This window comes from Sebastes umbrosus, chromosome 23, assembly GCF_015220745.1.
Source record: "Sebastes umbrosus isolate fSebUmb1 chromosome 23, fSebUmb1.pri, whole genome shotgun sequence".
NCBI lineage: Eukaryota > Metazoa > Chordata > Actinopteri > Perciformes > Sebastidae > Sebastes > Sebastes umbrosus.
In genome coordinates, this window is record NC_051291.1 from 10,761,341 (window position 1) to 10,784,798 (window position 23,458).

Below are 23,458 nucleotides of genomic sequence, written 5' to 3' on the forward strand. Positions count from 1 at the left end.
TAGGAAGGCAGGCAAGAGGTACGTTCTTGACATTCTCTCCAAATATAAACGATAGTAGACATAACGGTTGATTCCATAGTATGGGCTTGGGCTCTTGCATTTGGCGCACTTTTCTACACTGTATAGCGACAACATAAACAGATGTCATGTAGATGATGTGGAACATTACTTATGTGAAAACTGAACGGCGGGGGAGTAGAGATGGTGGGGCAACACCTTAAATACCTGCAAAGCTAATGACATTCCCATCAACCTCAGCTGTACTTGTTTAGTACTAACAAAGAACGTATAATGCCAAGAAGTGAAAGTCAGTTGTTCGTTCCATTGCAACATCAGCGCCCAGCAGCAAAGCTACGCTTCCGCCACGTCAGTCTAAAAAAATGCTGTACAAAAGTAATACAAAATTATTTCTATTCTATTGTCGTATTCTACCGAAATGGCCTGTATTGAAGAATAAAACATTATAAATATGATAAGCGTTTTTTAAGATTTGGCCTAAAGGCTGAATATCGTCTCACACTTTGCTAATGTACCTTAAAAAACCTAGAATTGTGAATGTTGAATCACTCGATTCCAGATACTTGTAAAAGAAGATAAATCTGAGCTTTATTGCCTTCTGTAATTACAATCTTAATCATTCTCTGTTGGCAAATGTGTCCCTGGGCTTTGAGAAATTTGCTCCCCTGTGACCAACACAAGTCCATTAAACCCTCAGTTCATTTCACAACGACAGATATCTCTCCATCTCTCCATGCAGGATATTCAATTCCTTTCCTCTCCAATCAAAGGCTATTTAAAACCACAAGAACTCGGACTTTCCCCTCTTTCCCACGATAATCACCAATTTCAGAAAGCATTTGCTGAAATAGCTTGAGGTTTTTTTTTTCCCAAGGTCCAGAAAATGTCTTCCATTCCCAGGCGACAATAACAGAAAAATGCAGTTACAGTAGTCTATAAAACATGTCGAACAATTATCCTCTTCACATTCCAGGCGAGATAAAGAAGGTGTGAAATCAAAGCTGATTAGAGCTGCCTCAGAGACGGACGGCTTGACACAAAGCTCAATACTGTGTACACACTCAACAGATAAACACGCGCTCTGGCCCTGGATATTGTGGATCAAATCACGAGGTAAACAGACGCTACAGCAGCACTAGCTGAGGCAGCGAGGTGGTGGATATTATGAAGTCCAGTGACAATCATTGTCTGCTATTGTTATTGGATTCTGTGTCAGCTCTCGGCCTCAGGTAGCATCCTGTGTTTCTCTAATGCCCCGAGGCATTGTAAACTGTAGCTTCCTTTTATGTGGTCAGCCGCTTCAATTTATCGGCTCTGTCCACACTGTTCTTTTAAAAGTAAACGTGAGACAAAACCCAGATAAAGGTAGTAAATACCACTGTCTGGTTTGATGGCATTCGGTGAATGTCTGTTTTTTCCTGCGTTGCCTTTGGGGGGGCCGTAGAGGAAATCACTGCAGACGTGTTAATCCAAGTTGGAACAGGAAACGGGGTCATAAGATACTTTTCAAAGCGTAAACATGACCGGGTTATTTAAGAGAGAAAACATAGCCTGAGAACACATGTGCACTTGGTAAGTGCAGCGTGATCGAGTCATCTGAGACCTGGATGTCTCACTTCCTCCCCTCAGGCTTTACTATGAGAAGCCAGTGGACATTGTACTTTATCCAAAGCTTTGTACAGATTCATAGTTTGGCTTGACATTCTCAAAGAAGATCCCTGAAGGTCTGTGTAACTCGTTCCAGGTGAATGATTTGACATTTGAAAGAAAGGCCAGCGAGGAAGAAAGAAAGTGGGCCCCTTGTACTTCTAGGTTATCTCAGCTTGTGTGTGTTGGTGAACTTCTTCTTTGCATTCTGCGGCGGACACACAGTCCAGTTCTGTACATTTCCCCAACTGGGTTTTTTTTAACTTCTCTGGCCTCCAGATGAGCCAGCCGGCTCGCCGTGTCAGAGCACGGAGCCCCGTCTGAAATACTGTTATTTGACTTGACAGGGACAGGACTATGCATCCAGAGACTACAGTGTGTCAGTGGAACACAAACAGACTGTGGGATAGATTTACTGTGTGAGGCACCCGCAGCCCCTATGTTCACACTCTCTGATGGCCCGATCTGACAGCCCTCTCACAAACAAAGCAGACATAGCAGAGGAAAGACATGTCTGACCATATGAACGAACTTACAGACACAGTGAAACGAGAAATACCTTCTCCAAGTTCTTATACTTTGTTCCTGAGCTAATTGTTCAAATGAGTGTTTATATACTGTATAAATACATACAGTATATAAATACTCAACGTCATTATTTTTTCAGAATAAGGTCGATTTACTGACCTTTTTTCTACCGTGAATAAAGGCATCAACCAATAACGTTGTGCAGAAGCGGTTACGTTGTGCATATATTTATGAAACAACGACACGTAGGCTCTGTAGTCCAAACCAAGACAGCAAACTTTATTACTCCTTTCAACCTTGACAAAAGGCAGCGCAGACCAGATCCACTCCTTCTTCCCTTTCACAATAAAAGCCCTAGAAATACACACTGCGTATAACTGGTAGAGGTAAATTCACTCAGTAGTTCGCTTAAAGGAAACTAAAATAGCTTACAACAATTAACCTCTGCCAGATGCTGCTCTGGGTCAATGGCCTCTGCCTGCATGAATCTATTCTAACAATTTATTGAAAAAGTGTTGCAACTGTCCAAATTTGCATCGCTTACGGTATGAATTGCTTTGATGCCAAATATTTGCATCAAAACTCGTGTCGTTTATTCATCACGCCCTCCATTTAAAGGCCATAACACGACACGCTTGTGAAACTGAGGTAACGGGAGCCACAGGAGGGGTACTCAGTTGGTTGCAATCTGCAACCACACTACTAGATGCTGCCAAATCCTTCACTGTACCTTTAAGTTGCTTTTTATTTTATTTTTTATGACTAATCAGAGAGGCGTATACATACATTTTTCCAATCAAATGTGATTTGGGATGACCACATAAGGTGACTTTGTTAGCTCATAGGTTGTAGCAGCCAGCTAAAAGCTATCATGGTGTCAAATGTGCGCGTCAGTTGGCAAAAACCTTTACATACATCAAATCTCACAATGAACAGTTTGATCAAATTCCTCTTGAAGTAATACCCCACTCAGACTGTACAAAAGCTAAAAGCTACTGTCATTTCACTGTGTCTTTAAAAACCACTTTTCATCTGAAAGCTCAGACAGAGAGCATTGCTATGCAGGTACATCTCCACAGCTGTCTCCACTTTGTTTGTCAATCAGGAGAGGAGTACCCCAGACAAGGTCATCCCACTTCTCTCCAATTTTACACAGTTTTCCAGTCCAATCAATACGGGCCAACATGGCTGAATCAGAGAGGTCTCATTCCCCAGTCGCCTGATAATTGGAGGCTGTTAGCATGGAGGACGGGACAGGAGTATCAATTGGCTCAGCTTCTTGCTTTTTGTGGAATGACACTGAGGCTGATTAGCTTTCCGCTAAAAAGCTCAAGTGTTGGATGTTTTTTAGTGAAAACGGCACTTCTTCATTCTCCACTTAGTCAAGGATATTTTAAAATCCTTGAATTTTTATTAGGGAAATCACTGTAACTTAAGCCTTCAGTGCTTCAAGAGTTGGCAGAGTGTACTGAGTTGAGTTGAAACGACTCAGTACTACTGGGGATGTGGGATGTTTGTGTCTTTTTTAGAGTTTCTTAGAGTTACCAAACGACTTCACCAAGATGCATAAAATATGTTTACAGACTTCAATCAGAAATGTTCTCAGTGTCTAGATGACTTTAAAGATTCTTTTCATTATTTTTACGTCGTGAGCAGACACAACCTCCGGTGATCAGCGCTGAGGATCTGATTTTCTCCCGGATCCTACTGAGACTCCGGCTGTAATTAGTGCTTTATGAGAGGTGTGCTCAAAAGGTCAACCAGTTTGCTGCAAACACAGACGGTGATAACGTAAGGAAAATACACCTGTTTGCCTAATCAGAGTGATTTACGGTTTTATTCTGTTTTCAATTAAATCCAGGTCATTTCCAATAACATACAAATTAAGATCAGGTAATGCTTAGTTCACACTACACGACTTTAGCCCTGATTCTCTGCTCCCCGACAGTTTTTGGGAGCTCCCTGACAAAAGCCCCCAGATCAGAGGCATATTGGCGTTGGCTCGCCACATGCACGTTGGCGCTCAAGCGTCATGTGTGAACTGTCGGGGGACTCCGGCCACGAGCTACAGCCAATGAGAGCGTAATGCACAGTAGGGGTCGCCTGTAACAATAGGAACTTACTGTATGTGTTGCATTTGCAATATGGAGCAAAGTTGTTGTTGCACCTAGAGGAATACAAGAGTGTGGAAACCAGTGGAAACAGGCTATTTTGTGAACACATGTCCCAACAAAAGCTATATGTCTAGCATATGGTATCACATCATTTACCGTGTCTTGTGTTTTCGTGGCAAAACGTAGTTTGGAGACCTCATCGGGGATTCCTCCCGGTGAAAGATCTTATAGTGTGTGACCCCCTGTCGCCGGTTAGTCATGTAGGGTGAAAACCACATGACTTCAAGACTCCCGATTGCAAGACAAGTTGCGTAGTGTGAACATTAAAGCGATGTGACGATTTTGAAAGTCGTATCGTGTGAACTAGGCTTAAAGGAAAACATTTCAGAAGTTTCAGAGTTACCATGACCACGACGTGCTGAGTTTGAAAACAACCAAGGACTCCTCTCTTTCTCTCTCTCTCTCCCTCTCCACATTTCCTGTCGTTACACTGTGTCAGCTTTTGCCTTAAAAAACAGCAGAAATGCCATAAATTAAAGACAGAAAAAGTCTGCTGTGCGATAGATAAGTGACGCGACCTTGACATTTTGTTCCCGTGCGGTGCTTAAACACTTCGAGAGCTTTTTCTTTGTATCTTAATTGAGTGAAACAAGAAAGTTTTACGCCTTCAGACAAAATGTCCTTATTGGGAATTACATTTATTTTTGTAGATAAACGAACACAAACCTTGTATCAGTGCGATTTTATCTTTAAATTACACTTCTGTGGGAGTGTGTGTTCGGCGTAATTAAGGGCCGCGTCGAACGACCTTCGTTCGCAAGACACCGAGCCTGACTGAATCATCTCGTCCTTGAGGTCACTTCTACAGGACCTGCATAGCGAGAGCATTCAGCTATCCTGATAAGAAGGATAATACCTCACCTCAAGCGCTCTAAACTATGGAAACAACAGACAAACATAAAAATGACTGCTCTGGGTCATGAGGTGTCCAGCTCTACCTCCAGGTCTAATTTGATATATGTTCTGCTTCTCAGATCGAGACATATGCTCCCTATAGAGGCGCCGTCGTACAAGTTAAATGATGACGATGATTCCTGCGGCCCAACAGATTCATTATGGCCACCGTCTTGTCAGGTATCACATTCCTGGAATTAATCCAAAGGGAACTAAATCCCCATTCCTCCTCTTGGAGTTAATTGCAAATCACGGTGTCACTTTTCACGGCGCTGCAACCGTCCCTTGAGTGCAGCTCCTTCCAATTATCTGTTGGCCGGTGATTTATTTGGTCACTTCTTTTCTCCTTTCTGTCTCCGCGCTAGCATCCTTCATTCACACTCCCTCATTCCCTCTCTCCCCCATCATTCTGCTTATCCTATATCCTCTCATCTTTCCATCTCTCCCTCCTTCGCTCCGTGTTTGCTCTCTCTCTCTCTCTCCGGAGCAGTAATGGTCTGGTTCAACCATGCCGGGGCTCAATAATGAAGCTGCTGCCCTAGAAAAGCCATGTTAATGTTGACTCTGGGATCAGATCCTGCTCCAAGACACACGGCAGTGACAAATGAATGTGCCAAATCGAGCCAACCGAGCCCAATAAGCAGCACATATAGATCCGTGGCTTTGGCTGAGGAGTGGGAGATGCTTTGCGGACAGATTACAGATATGAGAAACTAGAAATTCAAATTTTACTCATCAGGGAATGTTTCAAATGAGCTGTCGACATGTTCTCGTAGTAACTAACCATTACGGGCATGTCCAAGTGCGGCGGTACGACGTGTTAATAAACAAGAAAGTAGGACTGTGTGCTCCCTAAAGTATTGGTTCGTCCATCTGGTTGTCAACAGCATTGACAAGCTGTCTGCCTGCTCCTGCTCTACCACGCCGACCTCCCTTAACCCTCCTCGGTACAATCTGACAGCCAGAGATGTGCCGTGCTCATGGAGAGGTGTGTGCATCTGTCTGTCTGCCATTGTGTTTAGCTGCATTTACATCGGAGGATTGCTGTGCCAGTGACCCTGCCTGACGTACATAAGGCGGCCGAGAGGAGTTTCCTCCGTCTGCCGTCCCCCACGTTCCTCCTGTCAGTCTCTGCCTGTCTGGAGCCACGTAGAGCAGCCATGCATGCCTTCCCTCCATCAAAGGGATGGTCTCTGTCTGCTAAACCCACTCATGCTCCCCTAGCTCAAAATGTACTCTATTTAAGTACTGCAAACTACATTAGGTCTGTTTGAAATGTTTCTCCCGAGGCAAACCCTAAAGAAAAGCTCCGCAATGATGTTTTTATTTAGAACTAAACCCAGCTTGTCTGCCTACATCCACTGATAAAAGAATCCCAAATCAATTCAAAGGACATGCATGTCCAGACTTTGGGTGTGGACATAGACCAGGTGGCAACCTCCAGGTCTGAGAAGTGAAGCTAAAGTGCCTTAAACTTGCATTGTTTTCTAATAGCCAGCAGGGGGCGACTCCTCTGGTTGCAAAATTCTAATTGTATAGAAGTCTATGAGAACATGAGTCTACTTCTCACTTGATTTATTACCTCAGTAAACATTGTAATCATGAGTTTATGGTCTCAATCGCTAGTTTCAAGTCCCCTTCAATACAGCATGATGTTCATTTAGTAAATTATGGTCCCATTTAGAGACAAATAGACCATAAAGCAGGGTATGCTTTAGGGCGTGGCTACCTTGTGATTGACAGGTCGTTACCACGGCGTTGTCCAGTCTGGGAGTTGTCCCTTTCACAGTGTGTTTTCAGTTCATGGAAGTTAATTGTACAATTTTAGTCGCCTAAGAGTTCGGTCGCACTTTCAACGTCTCGTGACACTTTTGGTTGCAAAAAAACAAGATGACGACGTCCAAAATGCAGAAATCAAGGCTTCAAAGCGGCAGTCCACAAACCAGTGGGTGACGTCACCGTGACTACGTCCACTTCTTATACAGTCTAGGACATAGAAGTATGGGCAACAGGTTGGAGCCTGGGTGAAAAAAAGGTGGATCGAGCAAGTGGCAAGCAATTAAGACAAACGTGCCAATATGTACGTGTTAAATGCACTTTAATATAAATCTTCAAGCCTTTACATTTTCTTAAAGAAATGGTTGTTTTTAAAATCACCACTAAGACATACATATTAGAACTAGATTTCTCCAACCTTTTTGCACTATATACCCTTTTTATATACAGTTTTGTCATGGACCAGCCCACCCACTGCACCAAGTTTGAAGTAATTACCCAAAAAAATGTAACAAAAGCCTATAAAGTTATATTATTCAGCTTTTTTGGGGGCCGAATCAATGGTTTTTTTTGGGCCCCTGTAGGAAATGTTCTGAGTTCCGGTATTGTTCGGCGGTCCAGGGGTTGTGAACCTAAAAGAAGGGAAAAATTAGCCAAATAACCATCCAGAGGCTCTTTCACAAAAGTAATTTATGAGGGTTTCTTCTTGGAGTTTTTTGCCTCTTCCAACCCTTTGGTATCTGCCAAAGCTGATAAATCAGCATGCTGTGTGCAGTTTGCTAACTTCTGGTTCTGGGTTTTCAACGGCCTTAAAAAAAAGTATCCTACTGCTGCTTTATGTGATTATCTCATCAGAGAAGTCTGCTGTAGAAATGTAATTCCCTGCGTCTTTAATTCAGTGACAAAACTGCAAAAACAGCTGGTAAAAATGAGGTTAAACAGCTGGGGCCTGTTTCACAAAAGCTATTTGCGAGCACTGCTTACACGCAGATTGCAAACGGTGGCGACGTAACGACTCAATCTCACAAATTGAAGATAAATATGTGAGTCCTACATGTTTGCTGCACTCTCATGCGAGAGTCGCCAATATGTCGTTCCAATGAGTCATGAGAGCAAATTCTCACATTGCAAATTGCAGCTTGCATGCTGCACGTTTGGTTTAGAACATGCATGCTTTGATGATAAGTGCACTCATGCTATTCTTTGGATTGGAATACATTTGCAAAGCATAATACAGTACTAACCAATTCCTAACCATCCAATGTGAGAATTTGAAAATCACAGCAGTGGCTTCACAAAATGACACCAGGCATCCATCTTGGAAGAGGAAGAGGTGATTTTGCTCCCCTTTCATGACACCAGTGTGGTTTTTGTCTGTAGCAGTCGCAGATGCAGTGGCACATGAAACGTAGATATGAGGTGCAGCTCGTTTCCCGGCACTCGCAGCTGCTCGGAAAGCTGCATCCGTCATGCAAAGCTCATCCCCACCCTGGGCTCTTTGAAGTGATGGCTTGGATGTGGCGAAGGGCAACGTGGCTTCTTCATCCACACAACTTTTCCTCACAGAGAGACACACACCGGTATAAAAAAGGTCCTGCCGCCGTGCAGACCGCTTATTGAAAAAATGCATCAAACTCCCGACGCACGAGGGATGTGAAATGTTATGAGACCAGGTGTATCGCGGCCAAGTCAATCAATTTCCAATTACGCCATGCTCCTCAGTCATCCATAATTCTTTTTAGCATGTAAGTGGCTTTTTAATCTTTTCATACAGGAGGTGTACTTAACCCGCGCACCCTCTATGAAAAATGTCAACGGGCGCGGGAGGATTTAATTAAAAGTCGGTCAATGTGTCTGATGGATAATGTTGAAATTTCCATTCGAAGTTCATTGGTTTTAATTTAATCAAGGCGTTCAAATCAGGATGGCAGTTCCGCTGATGCCCAACCCACTCATTTACAACTCAAAAAAACTCCAGAGATTTACGGCGTCCTTTCACTTTTACCACGTGAATAATTTATTACTCAATCTCCCCAACGACTCTCACTGCTATCGGACTCTATTGTGTATAGAGCAAAACCAAAAAATGCTGCTAACTTTTGTCTTAGGTTGTTTCTCTTTTCTTTGTTTGGAAGGGAAATTGCAGAGAGATCGCCACAGATAGACAGTGAAGCATTACTCAACTCCGGGGAGATAAGGAGGCCTGGTTTTCCAAGTAAAAGCTGTCAGTTTGCTCGGTACGGAGAATGTGATCGAGCATGTCTGTTGGCTGCTTACACCACGGTCTTGCCACCTTCCTCGATGCGGCGATTGATTAAGCTGTCCCGACTGGGCTTTCATTGGCCCGGTGCCCATCCTGGGGCCAAAACACACCTGCACGGCCTGTCAGCTGCTAAAGTTATGACATCATAAGGCCCCTTATAAGGCACCTCCATTGTTTTGAAATGAAGGCACATCAATTTCATGGGCTCCACTGCCCAGCGGATGATTTGTGAGTGCTATTATCCCCTGAAATCGCTCCGGAAAATGGCTGCGGTGTGAAGACAGGAATTGGTGATGGGGAAGCAGAGAGGGGGGGGGGTTGCGGGCATCGAAATGGTTCATTGATTGTGTATGTAACCAGTAAGAGGAAGGTCAGAGTGTAGAGAGAAAAGAAAATGTTTCCATAAAGAAAATGTAATTTCGAAGTTTCTTTCGGAAACATGAAAGCACTTCATAAACATCCAGCAAACACTAACAGACTTAGGGGCAGAAGGAAGGAAATAGAAAAGAGTGAGAGCAGAAAAAGGAGGGAAAGAGTGACCAATAACCTAGTTACAAAATCGGCATGCAGGCACTTCATCTTTTTCTCCTCGTAGCAGCAGCGAAGAACAGGTCTGACTGCCATCCAGCTGACAGCGGAGGTTTTCATTTCCAAGCCTGACTAATTCATTATAAAGCCATTTGAGTGCCAGAACTCTCCGTTTGTTACAACCTGAATCGGAAAGAGATAGAAACCGCTGACTATTTGAAATAATAATTTCAAAACTTGACCAAAAGCAACATGCATCTCGTTAGGAATTCACTTCACTCCCCACTTAGCGCCGAGCGGTTCAATTTGTCTGGAGTCTCCGCCGACTTAGCAACAAAATAAGCAGATCGCTGATAAGAAATGCTCATTAATCTAGTCCGCGCGGCGATTGAACCCGCGGGCCGTCGTCTTATTTTCTTTTCAAGAGTAAAAAATCTGTTTGGAGGAAAAGCATCGCGGCGTGCTTTCATAAGAAAGCGGCTGCCTGAACACAATACGTGGTCAAATGTTAAAGTTATCAGCCGAGTGCAGAAGTGAAGGAGCCTCTTCACCACTCTGCTTTCCACACCTGCACTGAAGGATTTCAATTCACTGGCAAAGCACTTCTATGGCAGCGCGGAGCCATTCTGCCGGGCCGAGATAAAACATAACACACACACACACACACACACACACACATACAGAGTTAAATAATCAATTCCAAAGAAATGGCTGGGTATTAATCTAGAGCACACTGCAGGATGGTACCTCCCAGAGGATTGCAGGGTGATTTGCAGAGGGATTTAGGAGATGATTCACAGCTTGTGAAAAAGTTATATGCCAATATTTTCTAAAATACAAATATTTCATCGTGCTTTTAATTCATTGTTTAATGTGCGCGATTAATGTGTGCAGCCTTGAGGCTTTGTTCATAATTATAAAGTAAAATTGTCTCCAAATGGGAGGAATTATTCTCCTCTATTTCAGTCACCATCGCAGAACTATTGCAAACAATAAAACTCTTTACAGCATGGGGTCTGTGGTGGCTTTCTGTGCTGCATTTCATATAAAGGAGTGCCCACATACACCCGAAATAATGGATATTATAAACTATACCGGCCGTCATTACATGCAAATTTTGAAAAGAAAAATATCTGCACTTCCGAACGCGAACATCCGATGAGGGATTTGATTTGAAAAGCTGCTGAAGTTCCTCTAAAATGTTACTCCTAATCCTCCAATAGGATTATGATGATCAAGAGTAGTGTAAAGCTGTCCTAAAACCCAAAGAATATCCCACAAATTAATGCCAGTGTGTGCAAGAAGGGCAAATAACTTCCACTAATGTCTGCTTAACCCGTATGTCTGAGCTATTCTTCTGTAGAAATATTCCCCGCTGTTCTTGTAAAAAGGGAATATATAATTTAAATAAGACTCCCTTAAAAAAGATCATCCATTGTGAATTTAATTACAGTCCTAGCAGGAGGATGTCGTGCTACTTCACCTCCGTCTTTTACGGTGAAAAGAAGAAGCAGCACTGAAGTCTCCAAAAAAGCCGCCATGTGATTCTCTCAATTCCACCTCTTGACTGGAGCTCTCAGATGCAGAGTCCCTGACATGTATGATTAAAATACCCTATGGCGTTGTATAAGAGGTCCTGCCACTTGCCATCAAGATTATTGTTAAATCACAGCGCAGTGGAATTTCCTCTGATCTCCTTGTGAGGGATCCTTTGGAGCTTCTGATTTGCTGTAATGTGCAAAGCTAACCTTTATATCAGGCTTTCAACTAACTCCAATGTAAGCCTGCTTCATTATATGAATTATATTATATCAGGTGACGTTACGTCTGTAGCTTAGGTTACATAATAGGCGTGCTAACCCATGATCTTTTTTTGTAACCTTAATCAAGTCGTTTTGTTGCCTAAACCTCAACCCGGCGGCAAACTCCAGGTCTGAAAAGTGAAGCCAATGCGGAAGTGTCTTAAACTTGCATTCTTTCTAATAGCCAGCAGGGGGCGACTCCTCTGGTTGCAAAAAGAAGTCTGATTGTATAGAAGTCTATGAGAAAATGAGCCTACTTCTCACTTGATTTATTACCTCAGTAAACATTGTGAACATGAGTTTATGGTCTCAATCGCTGGTTTGAAGTCTTCTTCAATACAGCATGATGTTCATTTAGTAAATTATGGTCCCATTTAGAGTCAAATAGACCATGAAGCAGGGCGGGGCTACCTTGTGATTGACAGGTCACTACCACGGCGTTGTCCAGTCTCGGAGTTGGTTGTGTTTTTGTCTTAGTACTTTAATCCTTTCAGAGTGTCTTTTCAGTTCGTGAAAGTTATTAGTAACATTTTGGTCGCCTAAAACTGTCTTATTCAGCACACGGTTGTACTTAGCTCCACCCCCTCGTGTCACTTCTGGTTCCAATAAACCAAGATGGCGACGGCCAAAATGCCGAACTCGAGGCTTCAAAATCGCATTCCACAAACCAATGGGTGACGTCACCGTGACTACATCCACTTCCTATATACAGTCTATGACCTAACCACGACTGTTCCACAACATATTAAAATGTTAACCACGCACGAAACTTCTGCGCCAAGATACCACAAAAAAAGGCTGCCCCCCCGGCAAAATATGCCGAGTAGGCAGGAGATCAGGTTGTTTGTATGATCCTCACCGAGTGTTTATTTAAGTCTTTCCCTCTCTCTGAAGCCTCGCCATGAACTCTCTTGCCCAAATCTTTTTCATCCTTTTGTAAAATTCTGAGCCTGGCCAAGGAAGTGGTTTCCACTCAACAGAAGACGAACGGTGTAAAAGCACCTTTTTCAATAGCATGGATTTGAAAGGCTGATAGAATGAATTTCTATAAATATGCAGGTGGTGAGGCAGAGACTAAAAGGGCCTGCTTGCCTGAAGTTTGAACATTTTTCTGGTCCATTTGAAATCTCTGACTCCTTTTTTTTATATTAAACTTATTTGAGAACGTGTAAACAAAACATTAATCTCAAGCAAATACTTTTAAATCTGTGGATTCTGATCTCAGACGCATATTTGTTCACAACCTATAAGGTATGACAAACAAATTCATGTCATTCGCTGTATTTGTTCTTCGTTTTCACTCCGTGACAGGCGAACAAAATGAACATGCATTTGTTCAACTCAAAAAGGAGCATCAAAAACCTATTGTGATGTTGTTGGCGGCAACATCAAAGAGACTTCTCAGTGATTCTCTTGTCAGGGTAAACGTCTGGTTACCGCCTGGTGAAAAACAAGCAGCTCCAAGAGCAGCGAAGCCTAAAAACTCGTTACAAAATCATTATATTCTGATGTTATATGGACAGACATCACGCTGTGTCATTCAAAGAAGTGAATGAACATGAGTTTTGATGATTTTTTTAACTGTGAAATGTCCTGCTCAGTATATATCTGGGTCACAAGGAATCTGTATCAAGATAGCTTGCGTTAAGAAACGCACATTTAATGGAGCACAATGAAGACTAAAGCAACATACCAGAAACCGCAGGGAAGAACAAATTCAGAAATGTATGCCCTGAAGGAGAAGATGTTTGACCTTCAGAGATCTAATTCTGTGCAAATAGGAGAGAATGAGGAGATGAGGAAGCAAAGGTACTAGTACTTTGAAGATGTAAAGAAGAAGATCTTCCTCTTTGCTGCACACGACAGTGAGATGTGGAAATATTTAAACCACACAAAAAGGTTTTGACATTGTGCTCACTGAAGACTATAAACACTTGAAGCGACACCAATCTGATTTGATTCTGTCCATTGGCAATTAATATCATCAACCCTGCTGATGATGGGAAGGAGGAAACAACTCAGCAAAAAGTTAATAAGAAAAAAACAGAAAAGAAAATACAGACTGCCTCGCAGTCACATGACAACGCTGCCTGAAGGACGTCCAACCATATGTTGACCCATGACCCAACAAATAACACCACATTATTATTGGATTATTACGATATTAGCCCTTTTTTTATAGAGTCATAGACATGTAAGCTGCCTTCCAATGTTGCAATTGGCTGGGAGTCAATTTTAATTTAACTCTATATACTGATGGGTAGTTTATTTCATAAGATGATCTTATATTTTGTACATAAAATCTCAATAGGCTAAGTAATTATAGTGGTGAAAGAAATTTGACTCAGGAGTTGTCAGACTTGATTTGTGACTTGACTCGGGACCTCCCTGTCTTGACTTGGGACTTGACTCTGGGCTTGCCTGTCTTGACTTGGGACTTAACTCAGAACTTGTCAGACTTGAATTGGGACTTGACTCAGGACTTGCCTGTAGTACTTGGAACTTGACTCAGGACTTGTCAGACTTGACTTCGGACTTGACTCAGGACTTGTCAGACTTGACTTGAGACTTGACGGGGGACTTGCCTTTCTTGACTTGGGACTTGACTCGGGACTTGTCACACTTGACTCAGGACTTATCAGACTTGACTTGAGACTTGACTCGGGACTTGTCAGACTTGACTTGAGACTTGACTCGGGACTTGTCAGACTTGACTTGAGACTTGACTTGGGACTTGCCTTTCTTGACTTTGGACTCGACTCTGGACTTGTCAGACTTGACTTGAGACTTGACTCGGGACTTGCCTTTCTTGACTTGGGACTTGACTCGGGACTTGTCAGACTTGACTCAGGACTTATCAGACTTGACTTGAGACTTGACTCGGGACTTGTCAGACTTGACTTGAGACTTGGGACATGCCTTTCTTGACTTGGGACTTGACTCGGGACTTGTCAGACTTGTCTTGGGACTTGACCCGGGACTTGCCTTTTTTGACTTGGGACTTGACTCGGGACTTGCCTTTCTTGACTTGGGACTTGACTCAGGACTTGTCAGACTTGTCTTGGGACTTGACTCTGGACTTGCCTTTCTTGACTTGGGACTTACCTGTCTTGACTTGGCACTTGATTTTGGATTTGTCAGCCTTGAATTGGGACTTGACTCAGAACTTGTCAGACTTGACTTGGGACTTGAGTGCAAAAGACTTGAAACATGCAAAACAATGACTTGGCCCCACCTCTGAATAAGCTAATTTTGGCTAAATGGAAATAGCACAGATGCCTCAAAATTGTACGTAAGCACAGTACTGGAGTAAACGTCCTACAGTTTACAGGTTGATTGACACAGAGAAAGAATCCCTTTGGTTTCCTAATTAGTGTCGCTGTGTCGGGGCGTACTGCAGAGGGAGAGGACTGGGAGGATGGCAGACGGCAGAGCTGCCACATAGCTGAGTAAACTCTCTGGTCTAATAACGAAATCCTCCTGCCCCGAGGTTAAACAGATCCACTAATCACTCTCTTTGTTTGGTTTGGGGTTTTGCATTCATTTAAGCGGCACCCAGAGAGAGATGGACGTCTGTGTGTTTGCAGCTCTGCTGTTTGCCTCAACATTTGGCTTAAACATGCAGGTGCAGAAACATCCACCCACTGAGTGATGACTATATTAGTCAATATACAGATTTAATATACGCTGGCACTTGCATGTTTAGAGACTTGTATATTTGTGTTTCTTGATCGATCAGAGCGGGCAGTTCAATGAAAAACATTTACCAGCAGGCCATTCATGTAAATCCATCAGGTATATTGGAAGTCCAGATATTCTGTAGAGATGCAGAGTCAGTGGAAGATTGATGCATCGGCCTGTAAATAGGCTGACAGCCAGCCTTCAGACGGTTACATAATCAAGCCTGTTTTATCCAGACACATGCCCCCGTGCTGGGATGTTGGCTGAGAGCAGATAATGAAGAGACAGTGTAGATGTCCAATGAGATCTATGACCAGGTTCACACTTGGAGAAGCATCCCCTCCCTCCTCCTCATCATAATGCTGATGTTGCAATAAAGCAAGCAGCCCACACTTTGAAGGAAGGCCCCGGCAGTTGCTGTCAGGGGACACCAAGTACTAGGAAACTGCATTACAGGCGCTCCCTTCGGAGTATTTAAAAATGGAAACACTGGAAGGCTTGTTTTATTGCTTGTGCTCTCGACGAGGTCTCTCCAAAGCGCTTCCGACAGTTCATAGCAGTGTGAACATGTTTTTCGTTATGAGACAGTTAACTTGGTACTCTTAGGGGGATCTCGTGGAGATGCAGAAGTCGTCAGACATAAAACAGCAGTTTCACAGAGGGGGGGTACTCTGAGGTGAAGTTGCGATAAGTGAAAATGTGATACGAATGGTTTAATTTCCGTGGATATCGAATCTAGCTTGGCGAGCGCCGTTTTCTCATCCACCTGCGTGCCACATCTTTCTCCTGAGTACAGTTCTCTACTGTGTTGCTATGCAGAGGTAACCCACAATGAACCATAAGAAAAACAAGACTATTTGAAGAACCTTAAAACGGCTTCAAGTTTCATTATCTTGCACGACAGCTCAATTCACAGGATCACATATCACACGAAAATCCATCTTGACAGGCTAATGCGTTTGTGTCACGGACCAATCAGAGTCCTGTGAGGAGCTACTGCAGCTACCGGTGTGGCTTAGGCGTGTGTGACGCAACGATACAGAGAAGCGACTGTTTGTTACAAACAACAACAACGGCGACTCCTGAAGAGGTTAGCGTGGCTGCTGCAATAGCATCAGTTATATCAGAACTGGAGAGTATTTCTTCAGTGAAAGAAGAGCAAAGAACGGCAGCGAAGGCTTTTCTCGATGGAAAAGCTGTCTCAGCTCTTCTCCTGACTGGCTTCTGCAAGAGTTTGATTGACAGGTGGTTCATCCAATCACCTGCCAACCAGGTACTTTTAGGTAGAGCCTTCCCCTATTTTCAAAAATGACACGTATGGGAGCTGTATTCTTTTATTTTGTCATTTCATCTTTTCACCGCAATGCAGTGTTTTTTTATTTTGCATCACAAAATAAATGAGTTTGAGCGGACACCCCTTATGCGCTTCAGTTACTGCCAACTCTCTGAAGACGCTAATAATTGCACTGTAACTGCGTGTGGCTATAAGCGCTGATCTTTGCGAATTGGACGGTTTTTGCAACAAGGGTTCATTCTCATAGAAAGAGGCTGATTTTGGGCTAAATATCTGCATATTACCTCATTTAAATACGTACATAAGCACCAAGACGTTAGTTGCTTAGCAGCGCAGTTTGGGATGCATTTTACCCTTTGCAGGTGCTTTGAGAATTACACGTTTTTTTGTCTTATTTGTGCAGGCTGAGCGGCCACAAAAGCCACGTAATCCTTTTGTGAATTCGCCCCTGAATTGTAAACATGACTTTGTTTACAAGAAATGTGCACAGGGCATCTCTAAACAGAAGTAAGTCTTGTGGTGTATTGAGGGGTTTGGCAGCCTGTCACAATGAGCTACGGATGGTTACTAGTTGCTCGTTGCTCAGCCAAACTCCTCTCCATGCCATTGCCAAAATTTTGATTAACTGTCTGCGGTAACAGACAAAATGAGCATACAAGCAGCTTTAAAATGCCCTTCTAGAAGCACAGTGGTTATCTTCACAGATGCTACGTCGTTATTACTCACCGATGCTGATGCACAATCAATTTAAAGATCTGGTACCCGGCGTGTTTCACACCCTTCGTCCCCCACTGGTTGCCAATCTTCTGAACATTAACTGAAATTGACTGTTAGCAATCAAAAACAGAGACAAGCTGCCAGGCTTTTATGAGCACTGTTATCAATGAGAGATTGAACAACAAGTATTATTTCACTGTCCCCGCCCTGAACGCTACATAAATCTGGGAGATAAGATGCAGGCGGACCACATCTACGAAATGTGTTTTAGTGGTGTAATCAGATGTAAATGTGATTTCGTTGGCAGCCCAGTCAGCTCTAATTTAATATGCATCTCGAAGGTAGCGGATTACAGGTGTGAAAACAGAGGTATGAAGAACAAAATGTGATTGCCCACACAATAATTGGGACAAAATAGTTCAGTTTGGAGATCCAGACACAAAATGCAAATTATTATATATTTGTGTAGTTAACCCCCTGAGTCCCACGGGATCCCGACCGACTTTACTGTCTTTCAGAGGCTGTAGCAGGTTCAGTTTTAGAGCTAGAGTGAAGGTATTAATACTATGAAATAGAAAAGGAATCCATTGGTACCAACCATGTAATGTTAGCTTGTCGAGAAGGAAGCTAAATAATGTTCCAAATTTAGGCTAAATTTTGGCGAGGAAAAACTGGAATGGCCATTTTCAAATTGGTCCCTTGACCACTGACCTCCAGATATGTGAATGGAAATTGGTTCTATGGGTACCAACGAGTCTCCCCTTTACAGACATGCCCACTTTATGATAATCACATGCAGTTTGGGGCAAAAACCATGCAGTTATTTGAATGCAGTATAAATGTGTTATTTTCGCCTATTCTAAAATGGTGTGTGTGAATATTCCTGCATACTGGGGTCCCTAAACAGTCTTTGAATTACATAAATTGGCTATCACTGTAAAGCTGAGACTCTTGTGGATCCAATGAGCCCAACTGTATTCATGTGTGATGATGTTAATCCCCATAGTAACCCTTTTATTGTAGTGAGACCATTTATTTAAACTTGACGTCACTGTATAAAATGACCTGTGGTGACCTCTAGGATAATCACAGCCTCATGGAACTTTACAGCCACAAACTAGAGACCTAGAGCATTCAGAGGATGGATGGCTTTCCTAGCTAGATTAACAATAAGGGGGTTTCTGAGCAGTTTACACAACAGAAGTGCTCGCCATCCAATCGCCGAAAACACAGCATGGCTTTTTCTATGGTGTTCCTCGAGGTCTTGGTGTCTTAATGTGATTGTTTGGAGAGATTATTGATAATTTTTATCAATTCTTGAGTGGTAAAAATGGGTTAAATTTAGCATCAAATCTGTGTAACAAATGGTATCAACCCCAAAATTGCTGCAACAACTTATGAGACATAATAGAGCATGGGAACGACCATCATATACTTCTATCATAATGTTCTACACCCTTATATACTTTCACAAGGTATTTTATTTAATTTATTCATGTTTTTTTCTGATTAATGACTAGAACAACTTGACACACAGTGCTGAGCTGCATCTCAAATTAACCTTCAGGTTCCCAGCTTTCAGATGATGCACACCACTTCTATGTGACATCTACTGTCGACCTGCTATCTCCCCCTAAAGACACTCCGTACCCCCCTAAAGAAGACAAAAACGTGTCTATGTGGGTCTCAGAGGGTTAAAAGAAAAACTAGGTAAAATAGCACAGAAACAGGCTTCTGGAGTAACCAGCTGACAATCATCTCTCAGCCGGCAAGTGACAAAGTTCATTCTTATATCTTTAGACACATTTCAGGCTTTTATGGTCCGCCAAGCGTCCGAGCAGGTCGACGAGCAAACGTTTAGTGCTCCTCGGCGATGACAGTCTGCCGTACAGGTCGGTCACTTTATTTAATAAGAGCTGCCCCCTCCCCAGAGGTTGAGGTAATTCTTGGGAGATTAAGGTGACAGAGTGCAGATAAAGACAGCCGCCCTGCGCCTGGGGGACAACTGTTCTTTATAACCTTGATGGACATTTTCACATATACAGTACGTCCACGGCTCGGAGCCGCAAAGAAACTTATCTTAGGTCATGCCACTCTACAGCCAATCAGTATGCAGTATATAGCACCAGTATATGTTAAGCCTTAGTGCACATTTATTCTGAATTCCCAGATTTGCTCATCGAGGGAATTAACTGCCTGTCGGCGAGAGAGATTGCAATCCAGGGCTGCCTATTCGATATTTTAAACCCTTATCATCATCTGACAATTTTATGAATAATTTTCATCATCTTATAATGCGGACGGGATTGCTAGGAGCCTTTAAATCCTCCTCCGACATGATTAGGGAACATTGGAGTACACTTATGTTTATGCGATGTCTGATCAGACTATAACGGCTTTATATTAGCATAATAAATGAATTAGAGCACCGGAGACAAAGATCATTAGGCAGATTCACCACGGGGAAATCATTTGGACAATGTATTGTCTAACAGTGGCGATGCGTCACACGGCCCTCAACATGTTTCAGCCTCCAGCTTTTTTCCCAAATCCTTCACTCACTAAAGCCCCCGCTGGTGTTTGCATTCTGCCCGAAACAACGCTCCGTTTCTTCACGGCAGCTGTTCCGTTTCAAAAACGCGGGGGCTCTGTGATTTCTCCGCTGTCTTGTGTTCTGTGATTAGTCATAACAGTGAATGGCGTGCCCGCAGACAGCGATGGCCAACGTGTCCACGCGGAGACGTGGCATAAACACAAGTTGTTATCATCACGCTACATCTCTTCGCCAGCACAGACTGACTTAGTGTACTAAACACTGTCGCCTCAGGGTTTATCCCTTTATCAGCTGCTTCCCTCAACTTCTCCGGCGCCCGAGTTATTTCTCTAGCCGCGGTTCAAAAGCAGGTGTGACATTGCTTCGCTCTCACTCTTCGTTGCTAAAGACATAAACAGAGGCGTGTTAAGAGTTTGTTTTTAATAAGCGTGCAAGGCTTGGGTTGAGAGATTTCTAAACTGCTGCGGCTCCTTGCGAGGGACTCCGGTTTGAAATTAGCATTTAAACATGAGGTGTGCCGGTTAGCGGCTCATCTGGGAATGTGAGAGAGAGTGCTGCAGCACTCTGGGATAATGGTCTCAGAGGGCTGTGGGTTCCCTGCAGGGTACTCATATATACGTAGTGAACTTAGGCCATAGTCATTTACATTGGAGACGGTCAGAGCCACCATCATTTTTCTTTGATTGTCAGGTAGGATGTATAGATTATGTATATCGGGAGTTATAGGTCCGTCGGGGTTGAGGACTGTGATTTACATAGTGAGGACTGGGACTTAAATCACCTCCATGTCGCTGTTCTACCCTTAAAACAGTATTCTGATCAGGGATGACCAGTGCAGAATCCTTTTAGAAAAACACACTGGGATTGTTCACATTATATATCCAGTGTCAACAGGAAATGAAAGATGCATTTTCCAAGTTCTAATCCTGTGTTTCTGTGTTCATTTATTTCATTTCATGACCGAAGTGACAGATGCTCAAACTTCTGCTTCACTGTGACTGAGTATCAAGGTGGAGAAAAAAAAGCGTATGACTTTTCAAAGCAGAGATTGTCATTCATGTCACATTCCAACAAGAAATGTTCTGTTCTTTTATACCTAACAACAATACCACAATCATTCCCAAACCTTAAAAAGGAACCGTTTGACATTTAAGGGGAATATAAGAGACGGTAAAGCTTCGCTTATTTTAAAGACTGCAAGATTCCCTTGTAAAACTTGTTGTCGTATTGTTGTTTGTAGGGATGAATGTTTTTGGTGAATGTCTTTAAACTAACTCCAATGTAAACCCATCCACGTTATAATTAGACGGTCAGAGCAACTGACATAGTGTGTAGAGCGAGAAAGTCCACGTAGGGGGTGAACGGGACACAAGACACAAACAAACATGTTGACTTATTTTACCTTCATTTTGTTACGTAACTTCCGTACTTTACTAACATCAGTTACGTAACAAGCGTACTTATTTTACGCAACAAATATACTTCATTTTACCTCAACCACAATATTTTCCTAAGCCTTTCCAAATCTACTATTTTAGTTGCATAAGTAAACCTAAAAACTAAGTAAACCTACGTTGGAAGTTTATTTTGAAAAGAGACTGTGCGTCCCAATACCAATACTACCATGCTCTTTAATGTGCCAGAAAAAAAGATTCAGTATGTCCCAATACAGTAGTAGTATATCAAAAATGCCAGGATGTACTACTAAATATGGTCATATTTTGCAGTATGCAAGCCAGCATGCTTTTCTGGCTATTCTGACCCACAGTCCCCTGAGCAGAAGATATATGAGCAAGAGGGTCAAAGTTCAAGACAAAATAGTATGTCCCAACTGTATGTATACTGCACGGTACAGTACGTCCTTTGTAAGGGCAGCTGCAGTATATGTACTAAAAGGAAAAAGAAAAAGTCTGTAATTTAGAATGTAGCCTGTTCGTTTTCTGGTAACACAAGTTTATTTTGAAAAGACAACATGCATGTAATGAGAAAAAACTGACACGCCATCCCTGACATGTCCAAAAGTAATGTTAGAGGGGTACCTAGAGCATCATAGTTTGACTATATGTGTGGCTATATTTGACGAGAATGTATTAATCTTCATGGCTGTAGCTGTAATTCTTGGTAAGATACAGAAAAGCACATTTCCCCCAAACTTGAACTATTCCTCTAACTATATCTTAACCATAGATTCTTTGCCCACAGAAAGGAAACATTCCACAACCATTGTAGTTGCCATGCAGTAGTAGATAGTTTAGAAACCATACAGTTAATGTTGTGTTGGCAAAAGGTTTTTGGGGTGACTTGACGGCAGCCCATTGCTCATCCTCATTTTTTCCTTTTTTTAACAGTGGCCATGGCTATTAACCATGAAGCTGGAGCCAGACACGCCCATCGCTTCCTTCTGTCAAAAGGAGCCTCTCTGGTGCTACATTGAACACACACTCTCCGAGTATGCCATCCAAGTGCGAGAAAGCCCAGCGGACTGCTTAACACCTGCTGTAAGTACTTACACTCTCTGACACCGGAGCGATCGCTTCTGAGTGTTTACTCGTGACAGTCAAACCCCCAAAAGAGATAAACTCCAATTTCCGAATGACTCATTTCGCCCTTTTCTGTTCAAATATTGAATTCTGTAGTCTCTCCACACGTGGTTGACACATTTACATATCTTTAAATTTATTCAAAAAAGAGTTATGTCTGTCTTGACATATGATTTGACCTGCATGCGCCAGTGCCCGCAATGAATTTCAATTTACTTGTGACATCTTGGCATACTCAAATTTATGTACACGCAAGTGACATATATTTGCATACCGCGAGACCTCCTCTACGGCAGAATCGCTTCACCAAACCTGGCAGGTAGCGTTAATATATCAAGTATTTATAATCTCAATGTATTCATCATTCATGTGGAATAATGTGGTCATTATGCATTCAGGCAATTTGTTGAATTTGTGGTACACGATCACATTATATTGCAGAGCTATCTACAGTTATGTGCAGTGAAGTCCTAAGATGGCTAATGGTTGTACTTGTCATTGGACATGGACCACGGAACGCATCTGAACAAGGGGGATCATAATATCAAGGCACGTGGAGAGGGAGGGGGGGGGGGGTATGAATTGAAACAGACATAGGTCTATATTACTGTTGTACGATTATTGAGTTAACATTACCGAACACGTTAATAGTCCGACACCAAGGCCAGGCGCCAGGATGAAGTGACTGAGGCGGCTGTTAAAAATTGAGAATTTTTCATAATATAAAATAAATGTATTTAACCATATAATAGCCTCAGAAAGGCTAAATAACAACAACATAAGGCTACTGTTTATGTACGCAAACATAAAAATGCAGCACTAGCAGAGCGTTAAATATTTTACATATGGAATTTATGAACAGTTCTCTGTCAAAATCCTGTTATCAGGCCACTAAATAGGCGTTATCAGTCTCTATAAGTACCATAGATGTGGGTCAATAGGAGCCTACTACACCCACTAGTAGGTTTTATCATATATTCACATGGTAGATCACCGAAGGAAAGTATAAAAGAACACGACAGCGACCTCTAGTAGTAATTAC

At 42.6% G+C, this 23,458-nt stretch overlaps 1 protein-coding gene across 2 annotated transcripts in view; it reads left to right on the forward strand.

Annotated features, from left to right (window-relative positions):
* The window catches only part of chrm2a (cholinergic receptor, muscarinic 2a), an 84,527-nt gene that overhangs the window by 8,408 nt on the left and 52,661 nt on the right, over positions 1-23,458 (forward strand). For both annotated transcript variants that reach the window (XM_037760377.1, XM_037760378.1), the window contains exon 2: positions 22,225-22,374. The gene's annotated coding sequence lies outside the window, so the exon portion shown is untranslated. The remainder of the gene's footprint in view (positions 1-22,224; positions 22,375-23,458) is intronic.